Below are 14830 nucleotides of genomic sequence, written 5' to 3'. Positions count from 1 at the left end.
GCTGAATAAAGTGTCAAAACCAGAAATGCAGGACAGGCCACGGAGAAAAGGGAGCCTTGCTACGCTGATGGGCGGGATGTAAATTGCCAACAGCCACTCTGGAGAAGTGTACGGTGTGTCCTGAAACATTTACAAAACTCAGCTTAGAGAGCATAGGGCACTTCCACTCATGGGCGTATACATTGGGAAAACTAGAAATCAGCAAGACACAAGCACCCCAAAGTTTAGGGCTGCTCTGTTGACAAGAACCTCCACTTCGTTACACCTTAAATATCCCAGGAAAGAGAAAAATGGATAAAGAAGTTGTGGTCCGTATGTACAATGGAATATCACTCAGCCATGAAATCAACGTCATAAGGCTAGTAGCAGCATGATGAGTGGATTTAGGTACGACGATTCTAAGTGTAATAAGTCACACAGAAAAAGACACTTATCATAAGATATCACTTATAGAGGGAATGTAAAAACGGCTACCCTTGAACTGAATTACAAAACAGAACAGAGTCACACGGTTAGAAAACACACTATGGCTGCCTAACGGGAAAGGTGAGGTGGGGTGATGCATAAAACAAGGGTTTCAAAATAGCTCAGATACCGTTCCATAAACCCAATACGTAATAGACAAGACCTACTCCTTGCTCAGGGAACTGGACTCAACACCCCCTATTCACCGCCCAAGAGTATATCTGACTAGCAAGAATCTTAAAACTTATGTATTGATATCTCTCTGTAAGTGAGTCAAGTGGGTGTAAAGCTGCATAAACACAGCAGTGAAAAGCAGCTAAACCCCATTATAAAACTCAATTAATTTTAAAAACCCGTGAAACAAATACAGTGAAAGAGAGAGAAATTCTCACAAAATTCGTTCAGGGGCTGTGATGCCACCTGGATTGACCATATCTAGACCTGCAGCTGATTGAGACATAAGGGTGGACACTCTTGGGGCTGAGAGGTTTGGTGAGGTTGGGTGAGCAAACGCAGACGCTTTAAAGTAATACTGCGTGGTACCCATCCCATGGGTCCCAAATCTCCAGGTTCAAGGGCATCTGCCTACATCGAAAACATGCATGAGAAACCCAGAAGATGGTACATCGAGTGATCGGGAAAGGTTTCTAAAACGCACCTCATTTCTCATCTCCTTGTGCTCGGGTTCGCCATTCCAGCCGCTTTACTAGCAATCTCCCTCCTTGGAGAATCAGCACCTTTAACCTCCTGTTCCATACAGGTTGCAATTTGTCCTGAGGGTGAACGGGAAGAGGGGGAACCAATGAGAGACTAGCTCTAGGTTTTGGGACAGGCACAGGTCACTCTATTTTCCCATAAGGAAGAAGAATTAACCACAGGCTCAGTCTGCCGCCCGGAAGCTGAATAGGGCCTAAAGAAAACCTTGCGCTTTTGCGGCCAGTTCCCAAGAGAGCGAGTTGAAAAATGGAGCTCAGGGGCACTGCAATTCACAAACCTGCAGACTTATAAATGATAACTCTCGTCTACAAATATATTGAGGGAAGGCAACAAAGAGGATTTGAAAGCAAGGCAGAATTGCAGGAAACAGATTTCAGGAGGCAGATTCGAATCGCCTTTAAAGCACAGGAAAAGCGGCAAAACCTCGACAATGATGCCCTTGGCCAAAAAGGGCGTATGCGTTTTTTCCTGAATATATTCAGGAAAAAACGCATATGCCCTTTTTGGCCAACCAAGCAACCTGGAAAGGCAAATCAGCGCTACAAAGAAGTCTCGCTTCCCATCGGTCAAAAGGGCCATGCTGAATAAAGTGTCAAAACCAGAAATGCAGGACAGGCCACGGAGAAAAGGGAGCCTTGCTACGCTGATGGGCGGGATGTAAATTGCCAACAGCCACTCTGGAGAAGTGTATGGTGTGTCCTGAAACATTTACAAAACTCAGCTTAGAGAGCATAGGGCACTTCCACTCATGGGCGTATACATTGGGAAAACTAGAAATCAGCAAGACACAAGCACCCCAAAGTTTAGGGCTGCTCTGTTGACAAGAACCTCCACTTCGTTACACCTTAAATATCCCAGGAAAGAGAAAAATGGATAAAGAAGTTGTGGTCCGTATGTACAATGGAATATCACTCAGCCATGAAATCAACGTCATAAGGCTAGTAGCAGCATGATGAGTGGATTTAGGTACGACGATTCTAAGTGTAATAAGTCACACAGAAAAAGACACTTATCATAAGATATCACTTATAGAGGGAATGTAAAAACGGCTACCCTTGAACTGAATTACAAAACAGAACAGAGTCACACGGTTAGAAAACACACTATGGCTGCCTAACGGGAAAGGTGAGGTGGGGTGATGCATAAAACAAGGGTTTCAAATTAGCTCAGATACCGTTCCATAAACCCAATATGTAATAGACAAGACCTACTCCTTGCTCAGGGAACTGGACTCAACACCCCCTATTCACCGCCCAAGAGTATATCTGACTAGTAAGAATCTTAAAACCTATGTATTGATATCTCTCTGTAAGTGAGTCAAGTGGGTGTAAAGCTGCATAAACACAGCAGTGAAAAGCAGCTAAACCCCATTATAAAACTCAATTAATTTTAAAAACCCGTGAAACAAAGACAGTGAAAGAGAGAGAATTTCTCACAAAATTCGTTCAGGGGCTGTGATGCCACCTGGATTGACCAAATCTAGACCTGCAGCTGATTGAGACATAAGGGTGGACACTCTTGGGGCTGAGAGGTTTGGTGAGGTTGGGTGAGCAAACGCAGACGCTTTAAAGTAATACTGCGTGGTACCCATCCCATGGGTCCCAAATCTCCAGGTTCAAGGGCATCTGCCTACATCGAAAACATGCATGGGAAACCCAGAAGATGGTACATCGAGTGATCGGGAAAGGTTTCTAAAACGCACCTCATTTCTCATCTCCTTGTGCTCGGGTTCGCCATTCCAGCCGCTTTACTAGCAATCTCCCTCCTTGGAGAATCAGCACCTTTAACCTCCTGTTCCATACAGGTTGCAATTTGTCCTGAGGGTGAACGGGAAGAGGGGGAAACAATGAGAGACTAGCTCTAGGTGTTGGGACAGGCACAGGTCACTCTATTTTCCCATCAGGAAGAAGAATTAACCACAGGCTCAGTCTGCCGCCTGGAAGCAGAATAGGGCCTAAAGAAAACCTTGCGCTTTTGCGGCCAGCTCCCAAGAGAGCGAGTTGAAAAATGGAGCTCAGGGGCACTGCAATTCACAAACCTGCAGACTTATAAATGATAACTCTCGTCTACAAATATATTGAGGGAAGGCAACAAAGAGGATTTGAAAGCAAGGCAGAATTGCAGGAAACAGATTTCAGGAGGCAGATTCGAATCGCCTTTAAAGGACAGGAAAAGCGGCAAAACCTCGACAATGATGCCCTTGGCCAAAAAGGGCGTATGCGTTTTTTCCTGAATATATTCAGGAAAAAACGCATACGCCCTTTTTGGCCAACCAAACAACCTGGAAAGGCAAATCAGCGCTACAAAGAAGTCTCGCTTCCCATCGGTCAAAAGGGCCATGCTGAATAAAGTGTCAAAACCAGAAATGCAGGACAGGCCACGGAGAAACGGGAGCCTTGCTACGCTGATGGGCGGGATGTAAATTGCCAACAGCCATTCTGGAGAAGTGTACGGTGTGTCCTGAAACATTTACAAAACTCAGCTTAGAGAGCATAGGGCACTTCCACTCATGGGCGTATAAATTGGGAAAACTAAAAATCAGCAAGACACAAGCACCCCAAAGTTTAGGGCTGCTCTGTTGACAAGAACCTCCACTTCATTACACCTTAAATATCCCAGGAAAGGGAAAAATGGATAAAGAAGTTGTGGTCCTTATGTACAATGGAATATCACTCAGCCATGAAATCAACATCATAAGGCTAGTAGCAGCATGATGAGTGGATTTAGGTACGACGATTCTAAGTGAAATAAGTCACACAGAAAAAGACACTTATCATAAGATATCACTTATAGAGGGAATGTAAAAACCGCTACCCTTGAACTGAATTACAAAACAGTACAGAGTCACACGGTTAGAAACACACTATGGCTGCCTAACGGGAAAGGTGAGGTGGGGTGATGCATAAAACAAGGGTTTCAAAATAGCTCAGATACCGTTCCATAAACCCAATACGTAATAGACAAGACCTACTCCTTGCTCAGGGAACTGGACTCAACACCCCCTATTCACCGCCCAAGAATATATCTGACTAGCAAGAATCTTAAAACTTATGTATTGATATCTCTCTGTAAGTGAGTCAAGTGGGTGTAAAGCTGCATAAACACAGCAGTGAAAAGCAGCTAAACCCCATTATAAAACTCAATTAATTTTAAAAACCCGTGAAACAAATACAGTGAAAGAGAGAGAAATTCTCACAAAATTCGTTCAGGGGCTGTGATGCCACCTGGATTGACCATATCTAGACCTGCAGCTGATTGAGACATAAGGGTGGACACTCTTGGGGCTGAGAGTTTTGGTGAGGTTGGGTGAGCAAACGCAGACGCTTTAAAGTAATACTGCGTGGTACCCATCCCATGGGTCCCAAATCTCCAGGTTCAAGGGCATCTGCCTACATCGAAAACATGCATGAGAAACCCAGAAGATGGTACATCGAGTGATCGGGAAAGGTTTCTAAAACGCACCTCATTTCTCATCTCCTTGTGCTCGGGTTCGCCATTCCAGCCGCTTTACTAGCAATCTCCCTCCTTGGAGAATCAGCACCTTTAACCTCCTGTTCCATACAGGTTGCAATTTGTCCTGAGGGTGAACGGGAAGAGGGGGAACCAATGAGAGACTAGCTCTAGGTTTTGGGACAGGCACAGGTCACTCTATTTTCCCATCAGGAAGAAGAATTAACCACAGGCTCAGTCTGCCGCCCGGAAGCTGAATAGGGCCTAAAGAAAACCTTGCGCTTTTGCGGCCAGTTCCCAAGAGAGCGAGTTGAAAAATGGAGCTCAGGGGCACTGCAATTCACAAACCTGCAGACTTATAAATGATAACTCTCGTCTACAAATATATTGAGGGAAGGCAACAAAGAGGATTTGAAAGCAAGGCAGAATTGCAGGAAACAGATTTCAGGAGGCAGATTCGAATCGCCTTTAAAGCACAGGAAAAGCGGCAAAACCTCGACAATGATGCCCTTGGCCAAAAAGGGCGTATGCGTTTTTTCCTGAATATATTCAGGAAAAAACGCATACGCCCTTTTTGGCCAACCAAGCAACCTGGAAAGGCAAATCAGCGCTACAAAGAAGTCTCGCTTTCCATCGGTCAAACGGGCCATGCTGAATAAAGTGTCAAAACCAGAAATGCAGGACAGGCCACGGAGAAACGGGAGCCTCGCTACGCTGATGGGCGGGATGTAAATTGCCAACAGCCACTCTGGAGAAGTGTACGGTGTGTCCTGAAACATTTACAAAACTCAGCTTAGAGAGCATAGGGCACTTCCACTCATGGGCGTATAAATTGTGAAAACTAAAAATCAGCAGGACACAAGCACCCCAAAGTTTAGGGCTGCTCTGTTGACAAGAACCTCCACTTCGTTACACCTTAAATATCCCAGGAAAGGGAAAAATGGATAAAGAAGTTGTGGTCCTTATGTACAATGGAATATCACTCAGCCATGAAATCAACAACATAAGGCTAGTAGCAGCATGATGAGTGGATTTAGGTACGACGATTCTAAGTGAAATAAGTCACACAGAAAAAGACACTTATCGTAAGATATCACTTATAGAGGGAATGTAAAAACCGCTACCCTTGAACTGAATTACAAAACAGTACAGAGTCACACGGTTAGAAAACACACTATGGCTGCCTAACGGCAAAGGTGAGGTGGGGTGATGCATAAAACAAGGGTTTCAAATTAGCTCAGATACCGTTCCATAAACCCAATATGTAATAGACAAGACCTACTCCTTGCTCAGGGAACTGGACTCAACACCCCCTATTCACCGCCCAAGAATATATCTGACTAGTAAGAATCTTAAAACTTATGTATTGATATCTCTCTGTAAGTGAGTCAAGTGGGTGTAAAGCTGCATAAACACAGCAGTGAAAAGCAGCTAAACCCCACTATAAAACTGAATTAATTTTAAAAACCCGTGAAACAAAGACAGTGAAAGAGAGAGAAATTCTCACAAAATTCGTTCAGGGGCTGTGATGCCACCTGGATTGAACATATCTAGACCTGCAGCCGATTGAGACATAAGGGTGGACACTCTTGGGGCTGAGAGGTTTGGTGAGGTTGGGTGAGCAAACGCAGACGCTTTAAAGTAATACTGTGTGGTACCCATCCCATGGGTCCCAAATCTCCAGGTTCAAGGGCATCTTCCTACATCGAAAACATGCATGAGAAACCCAGAAGATGGTCCACCGAGTGATCGGGAAAGGTTTCTAAAACGCACCTCATTTCTCATCTCCTTGTGCTCGAGTTCGCCATTCCAGCCGCTTTACTAGCAATCTCCCTCCTTGGAGAATCAGCACCTTTAACCTCCTGTTCCATACAGGTGGCAATTTGTCCTGAGGATGAACGGGAAGAGGGGGAACCAATGAGAGACTAGCTCTAGGTGTTGGGACAGGCACAGGTCACGCTATTTTCCCATCAGGAAGAAGAATTAACCACAGGCTCAGTCTGCCGCCCGGAAGCAGAATAGGGCCTAAAGAAAACCTTGTGCTTTTGCGGCCAGCTCCCAAGAGAGCGAGTTGAAAAATGGAGCTCAGGGGCACTGCAATTCACAAACCTGCAGACTTATAAATGATAACTCTCGTCTACAAATATATTGACGGAAGGCAACAAAGAGGATTTGAAAGCAAGGCAGAATTGCAGGAAACAGATTTCAGGAGGCAGATTCGAATCGCCTTTAAAGCACAGGAAAAGTGGCAAAACCTCGACAATGATGCCCTTGGCCAAAAAGGGCGTATGCGTTTTTTCCTGAATATATTCAGGAAAAAACGCATACGCCCTTTTTGGCCAACCAAGCAACCTGGAAAGGCAAATCAGCGCTACAAAGAAGTCTCGCTTCCCATCGGTCAAAAGGGCCATGCTGAATAAAGTGTCAAAACCAGAAATGCAGGACAGGCCACGGAGAAACGGGAGCCTTGCTACGCTGATGGGCGGGATGTAAATTGCAAACAGCCACTCTGGAGAAGTGTACGGTGTGTCCTGAAACATTTACAAAACTCAGCTTAGAGAGCATAGGGCACTTCCACTCATGGGCGTATAAATTGGGAAAACTAAAAATCAGCAGGACACAAGCACACCAAAGTTTAGGGCTGCTCTGTTGACAAGAACCTCCACTTCGTTACACCTTAAATATCCCAGGAAAGAGAAAAATGGATAAAGAAGTTGTGGTCCTTATGTACAATGGAATATCACTCAGCCATGAAATCAATGTCATAAGGCTAGTAGCAGCATGATGAGTGGATTTAGGTACGATGATTCTAAGTGAAATAAGTCACACAGAAAAAGACACTTATCATAAGATATCACTTATAGAGGGAATGTAAAAACCGCTACCCTTGAACTGCATTACAAAACAGAACAGAGTCACACGGTTAGAAAACACACTATGGCTGCCTAACGGCAAAGGTGAGGTGGGGTGATGCATAAAACAAGGGTTTCAAATTAGCTCAGATACCGTTCCATAAACCCAATATGTAATAGACAAGACCTACTCCTTGCTCAGGGAACTGGACTCAACACCCCCTATTCACCGCCCAAGACTATATCTGACTAATAAGAATCTTAAAACTTATGTATTGATATCTCTCTGTAAGTGAGTCAAGTGGTTGTAAAGCTGCATAAACACAGCAGTGAAAAGCAGCTAAACCCCATTATAAAACTCAATTAATTTTAAAATCCCGTGAAACAAAGACAGTGAAAGAGAGAGAAATTCTCACAAAATTCGTTCAGGGGCTGTGATGCCACCTCGATTGACCATATCTAGACCTGCAGCCGATTGAGACATAAGGGTGGACACTCTTGGGGCTGAGAGGTTTGGTGAGGTTGGGTGAGCAAACGCAGACGCTTTAAAGTAATACTGTGTGGTACCCATCCCATGGGTCCCAAATCTCCAGGTTCAAGGGCATCTTCCTACATCGAAAACATGCATGAGAAACCCAGAAGATGGTCCACCGAGTGATCGGGAAAGGTTTCTAAAACGCACCTCATTTCTCATCTCCTTGTGCTCGAGTTCGTCATTCCAGCCGCTTTACTAGCAATCTCCCTCCTTGGAGAATCAGCACCTTTAACCTCCTGTTCCATACAGGTGGCAATTTGAACTGAGGATGAACGGGAAGACGGGGAACCAATGAGAGACTAGCTCTAGGTGTTGGGACAGGCACAGGTCACTCTATTTTCCCATCAGGAAGAAGAATTAACCACAGGCTCAGTCTGCTGCCCAGAAGCAGAATAGTGCCTAAAGCAATCCTGCGCTTTTGCGGCCAGCTCCCAAGAGAGCGAGTTGAAAAATGGAGCTCAAGGGCACTGCAATTCACAAACCTGCAGACTTATAAATGATAACTCTCGTCTACAAATATATTGAGGGAAGGCAACAAAGAGGATTTGAAAGCAAGGCAGAATTGCAGGAAACAGATTTCAGGAGGCAGATTCGAATCGCCTTTAAAGCACAGGAAAAGCGGCAAAACCTCGACAATGATGCCCTTGGCCAAAAAGGGCGTATGCGTTTTTTCCTGAATATATTCAGGAAAAAACGCATACGCCCTTTTTGGCCAACCAAGCAACCTGGAAAGGCAAATCAGCGCTACAAAGAAGTCTCGCTTCCCATCGGTCAAAAGGGCCATGCTGAATAAAGTGTCAAAACCAGAAATGCAGGACAGGCCACGGAGAAAAGGGAGCCTTGCTACGCTGATGGGCGGGATGTAAATTGCCAACAGCCACTCTGGAGAAGTGTACGGTGTGTCCTGAAACATTTACAAAACTCAGCTTAGAGAGCATAGGGCACTTCCACTCATGGGCGTATACATTGGGAAAACTAGAAATCAGCAAGACACAAGCACCCCAAAGTTTAGGGCTGCTCTGTTGACAAGAACCTCCACTTCGTTACACCTTAAATATCCCAGGAAAGAGAAAAATGGATAAAGAAGTTGTGGTCCGTATGTACAATGGAATATCACTCAGCCATGAAATCAACGTCATAAGGCTAGTAGCAGCATGATGAGTGGATTTAGGTACGACGATTCTAAGTGTAATAAGTCACACAGAAAAAGACACTTATCATAAGATATCACTTATAGAGGGAATGTAAAAACCGCTACCCTTGAACTGAATTACAAAACAGAACAGAGTCACACGGTTAGAAAACACACTATGGCTGCCTAACGGGAAAGGTGAGGTGGGGTGATGCATAAAACAAGGGTTTCAAATTAGCTCAGATACCGTTCCATAAACCCAATATGTAATAGACAAGACCTACTCCTTGCTCAGGGAACTGGACTCAACACCCCCTATTCACCGACCAAGAATATATCTGACTAGTAAGAATCTTAAAACTTATGTATTGATATCTCTCTGTAAGTGAGTCAAGTGGGTGTAAAGCTGCATAAACACAGCAGTGAAAAGCAGCTAAACCCCATTATAAAACTCAATTAATTTAAAAAACCCGTGAAACAAAGACAGTGAAAGAGAGAGAAATTCTCACAAAATTCGTTCAGGGGCTGTGATGCCACCTCGATTGACCATATCTAGACCTGCAGCCGATTGAGACATAAGGGTGGACACTCTTGGGGCTGAGAGGTTTGGTGAGGTTGGGTGAGCAAACGCAGACGCTTTAAAGTAATACTGTGTGGTACCCATCCCATGGGTCCCAAATCTCCAGGTTCAAGGGCATCTTCCTACATCGAAAACATGCATGAGAAACCCAGAAGATGGTCCACCGAGTGATCGGGGAAGGTTTCTAAAACGCACCTCATTTCTCATCTCCTTGTGCTCGAGTTCGTCATTCCAGCCGCTTTACTAGCAATCTCCCTCCTTGGAGAATCAGCACCTTTAACCTCCTGTTCCATACAGGTGGCAATTTGAACTGAGGATGAACGGGAAGACGGGGAACCAATGAGAGACTAGCTCTAGGTGTTGGGACAGGCACAGGTCACTCTATTTTCCCATCAGGAAGAAGAATTAAGCACAGGCTCAGTCTGCCGCCCGGAAGCAGAATAGGGCCTAAAGCAATCCTGCGCTTTTGCGGCCAGCTCCCAAGAGAGCGAGTTGAAAAATGGAGCTCAGGGGCACTGCAATTCACAAACCTGCAGACTTATAAATGATAACTCTCGTCTACAAATATATTGAGGGAAGGCAACAAAGAGGATTTGAAAGCAAGGCAGAATTGCAGGAAACAGATTTCAGGAGGCAGATTCGAATCGCCTTTAAAGCACAGGAAAAGCGGCAAAACCTCGACAATGATGCCCTTGGCCAAAAAGGGCGTATGCGTTTTTTCCTGAATATATTCAGGAAAAAACGCATATGCCCTTTTTGGCCAACCAAGCAACCTGGAAAGGCAAATCAGCGCTACAAAGAAGTCTCGCTTCCCATCGGTCAAAAGGGCCATGCTGAATAAAGTGTCAAAACCAGAAATGCAGGACAGGCCACGGAGAAAAGGGAGCCTTGCTACGCTGATGGGCGGGATGTAAATTGCCAACAGCCACTCTGGAGAAGTGTACGGTGTGTCCTGAAACATTTACAAAACTCAGCTTAGAGAGCATAGGGCACTTCCACTCATGGGCGTATACATTGGGAAAACTAGAAATCAGCAAGACACAAGCACCCCAAAGTTTAGGGCTGCTCTGTTGACAAGAACCTCCACTTCGTTACACCTTAAATATCCCAGGAAAGAGAAAAATGGATAAAGAAGTTGTGGTCCGTATGTACAATGGAATATCACTCAGCCATGAAATCAACGTCATAAGGCTAGTAGCAGCATGATGAGTGGATTTAGGTACGACGATTCTAAGTGTAATAAGTCACACAGAAAAAGACACTTATCATAAGATATCACTTATAGAGGGAATGTAAAAACGGCTACCCTTGAACTGAATTACAAAACAGAACAGAGTCACACGGTTAGAAAACACACTATGGCTGCCTAACGGGAAAGGTGAGGTGGGGTGATGCATAAAACAAGGGTTTCAAATTAGCTCAGATACCGTTCCATAAACCCAATATGTAATAGACAAGACCTACTCCTTGCTCAGGGAACTGGACTCAACACCCCCTATTCACCGCCCAAGAGTATATCTGACTAGTAAGAATCTTAAAACCTATGTATTGATATCTCTCTGTAAGTGAGTCAAGTGGGTGTAAAGCTGCATAAACACAGCAGTGAAAAGCAGCTAAACCCCATTATAAAACTCAATTAATTTTAAAAACCCGTGAAACAAAGACAGTGAAAGAGAGAGAATTTCTCACAAAATTCGTTCAGGGGCTGTGATGCCACCTGGATTGACCAAATCTAGACCTGCAGCTGATTGAGACATAAGGGTGGACACTCTTGGGGCTGAGAGGTTTGGTGAGGTTGGGTGAGCAAACGCAGACGCTTTAAAGTAATACTGCGTGGTACCCATCCCATGGGTCCCAAATCTCCAGGTTCAAGGGCATCTGCCTACATCGAAAACATGCATGGGAAACCCAGAAGATGGTACATCGAATGATCGGGAAAGGTTTCTAAAACGCACCTCATTTCTCATCTCCTTGTGCTCGGGTTCGCCATTCCAGCCGCTTTACTAGCAATCTCCCTCCTTGGAGAATCAGCACCTTTAACCTCCTGTTCCATACAGGTTGCAATTTGTCCTGAGGGTGAACGGGAAGAGGGGGAAACAATGAGAGACTAGCTCTAGGTGTTGGGACAGGCACAGGTCACTCTATTTTCCCATCAGGAAGAAGAATTAACCACAGGCTCAGTCTGCCGCCTGGAAGCAGAATAGGGCCTAAAGAAAACCTTGCGCTTTTGCGGCCAGCTCCCAAGAGAGCGAGTTGAAAAATGGAGCTCAGGGGCACTGCAATTCACAAACCTGCAGACTTATAAATGATAACTCTCGTCTACAAATATATTGAGGGAAGGCAACAAAGAGGATTTGAAAGCAAGACAGAATTGCAGGAAACAGATTTCAGGAGGCAGATTCGAATCGCCTTTAAAGGACAGGAAAAGCGGCAAAACCTCGACAATGATGCCCTTGGCCAAAAAGGGCGTATGCGTTTTTTCCTGAATATATTCAGGAAAAAACGCATACGCCCTTTTTGGCCAACCAAGCAACCTGGAAAGGCAAATCAGCGCTACAAAGAAGTCTCGCTTCCCATCGGTCAAAAGGGTCATGCTGAATAAAGTGTCAAAACCAGAAATGCAGGACAGGCCACGGAGAAACGGGAGCCTTGCTACGCTGATGGGCGGGATGTAAATTGCCAACAGCCATTCTGGAGAAGTGTACGGTGTGTCCTGAAACATTTACAAAACTCAGCTTAGAGAGCATAGGGCACTTCCACTCATGGGCGTATAAATTGGGAAAACTAAAAATCAGCAAGACACAAGCACCCCAAAGTTTAGGGCTGCTCTGTTGACAAGAACCTCCACTTCGTTACACCTTAAATATCCCAGGAAAGAGAAAAATGGATAAAGAAGTTGTGGTCCTTATGTACAATGGAATATCACTCAGCCATGAAATCAACATCATAAGGCTAGTAGCAGCATGATGAGTGGATTTAGGTACGACGATTCTAAGTGAAATAAGTCACACAGAAAAAGACACTTATCATAAGATATCACTTATAGAGGGAATGTAAAAACCGCTACCCTTGAACTGAATTACAAAACAGTACAGAGTCACACGGTTAGAAACACACTATGGCTGCCTAACGGGAAAGGTGAGGTGGGGTGATGCATAAAACAAGGGTTTCAAAATAGCTCAGATACCGTTCCATAAACCCAATACGTAATAGACAAGACCTACTCCTTGCTCAGGGAACTGGACTCAACCCCCCCTATTCACCGCCCAAGAATATATCTGACTAGCAAGAATCTTAAAACTTATGTATTGATATCTCTCTGTAAGTGAGTCAAGTGGGTGTAAAGCTGCATAAACAGAGCAGTGAAAAGCAGCTAAACCCCATTATAAAACTCAATTAATTTTAAAAACCCGTGAAACAAATACAGTGAAAGAGAGAGAAATTCTCACAAAATTCGTTCAGGGGCTGTGATGCCACCTGGATTGACCATATCTAGACCTGCAGCTGATTGAGACATAAGGGTGGACACTCTTGGGGCTGAGAGGTTTGGTGAGGTTGGGTGAGCAAACGCAGACGCTTTAAAGTAATACTGCGTGGTACCCATCCCATGGGTCCCAAATCTCCAGGTTCAAGGGCATCTGCCTACATCGAAAACATGCATGAGAAACCCAGAAGATGGTACATCGAGTGATCGGGAAAGGTTTCTAAAACGCACCTCATTTCTCATCTCCTTGTGCTCGGGTTCGCCATTCCAGCCGCTTTACTAGCAATCTCCCTCCTTGGAGAATCAGCACCTTTAACCTCCTGTTCCATACAGGTTGCAATTTGTCCTGAGGGTGAACGGGAAGAGGGGGAACCAATGAGAGACTAGCTCTAGGTTTTGGGACAGGCACAGGTCACTCTATTTTCCCATCAGGAAGAAGAATTTACCACAGGCTCAGTCTGCCGCCCGGAAGCTGAATAGGGCCTAAAGAAAACCTTGCGCTTTTGCGGCCAGTTCCCAAGAGAGCGAGTTGAAAAATGGAGCTCAGGGGCACTGCAATTCACAAACCTGCAGACTTATAAATGATAACTCTCGTCTACAAATATATTGAGGGAAGGCAACAAAGAGGATTTGAAAGCAAGGCAGAATTGCAGGAAACAGATTTCAGGAGGCAGATTCGAATCGCCTTTAAAGCACAGGAAAAGCGGCAAAACCTCGACAATGATGCCCTTGGCCAAAAAGTGCGTATGCGTTTTTTCCTGAATATATTCAGGAAAAAACGCATACGCCCTTTTTGGCCAACCAAGCAACCTGGAAAGGCAAATCAGCACTACAAAGAAGTCTCGCTTTCCATCGGTCAAACGGGCCATGCTGAATAAAGTGTCAAAACCAGAAATGCAGGACAGGCCACGGAGAAACGGGAGCCTCGCTACGCTGATGGGCGGGATGTAAATTGCCAACAGCCACTCTGGAGAAGTGTACGGTGTGTCCTGAAACATTTACAAAACTCAGCTTAGAGAGCATAGGGCACTTCCACTCATGGGCGTATAAATTGGGAAAACTAAAAATCAGCAGGACACAAGCACCCCAAAGTTTAGGGCTGCTCTGTTGACAAGAACCTCCACTTCGTTACACCTTAAATATCCCAGGAAAGGGAAAAATGGATAAAGAAGTTGTGGTCCTTATGTACAATGGAATATCACTCAGCCATGAAATCGACGTCATAAGGCTAGTAGCAGCATGATGAGTGGATTTAGGTACGACGATTCTAAGTGTAATAAGTCACACAGAAAAAGACACTTATCATAAGATATCACCTATAGAGGGAATGTAAAAACCGCTGCCCTTGAACTGAATTACAAAACAGAACAGAGTCACACGGTTAGAAAACACACTATGGCTGCCTAACGGGAAAGGTGAGGTGGGGTGATGCATAAAACAAGGGTTTCAAATTAGCTCAGATACCGTTCCATAAACCCAATACGTAATAGTCAAGACCTACTCCTTGCTCAGGGAACTGGACTCAACACCCCCTATTCACCGCCCAAGAGTATATCTGACTAGTAAGAATCTTAAAAACCTATGTATTGATATCTCTTCTGTAAGTGACTCAAGT

The sequence above is a fragment of the Eschrichtius robustus genome, chromosome 7, assembly GCF_028021215.1.
Source record: "Eschrichtius robustus isolate mEscRob2 chromosome 7, mEscRob2.pri, whole genome shotgun sequence".
In the NCBI taxonomy this organism is placed as follows: domain Eukaryota; kingdom Metazoa; phylum Chordata; class Mammalia; order Artiodactyla; family Eschrichtiidae; genus Eschrichtius; species Eschrichtius robustus.
Note: the sequence above shows the minus strand (reverse complement) of the source record.